Genomic DNA, 658 nt, shown 5'->3' on the forward strand with positions numbered 1-658 from the left:
GACCTAAATAAAATCAAGGTTGACCATAATATGAATGTCATATTTTCATGGCCTAGTGTGCAGTTATTAAGTTATATTATTGCATTTAAATACCAACGGTCTTACAAGGTATTTCGTGCTTTGTTTTTTTTTTCACAATGTATTATGTTTATCTCTCATATATAAAAATAAATAAATAAAAATAACTAATAATTACTATGTTTGGAAGTAATTGCCTTTAAGGTTAAACCCTTGGGTTAAACCAAACCCACAGGTTAAACCAAATAGCTTTTTTTCTATGATGCACGTGGATGAAATTTATTACAAACATTGAAATAATCTAAAATTAATTAATTTAAATATTACAAAATAAAACTATCAACTAGATAAAATATCTAACTGAACAAATATTATGTTTTAAAACTATGTACCTAATATCGTATTCGTAATTCAGTGATCAAAAAATTTATACAAATTACATAATAATTTAAAATTATAGTCTGTGTGGTGTAACATGTTGGTAACATGATAAAAGTGACTGGTTAATTATCTGTATTTGTCATTTGTCAACTGTCAATCTTTATGTCATAACAAATCCATGTGTTTTGTGTACAAATATTGTGTGTACTCTAATAATATATTTTTTAATTCATTTAAATAATAATTATGACTTAATCTT

The sequence above is a fragment of the Colias croceus genome, chromosome 27 (genome assembly GCF_905220415.1).
Source record: "Colias croceus chromosome 27, ilColCroc2.1".
NCBI lineage: Eukaryota > Metazoa > Arthropoda > Insecta > Lepidoptera > Pieridae > Colias > Colias croceus.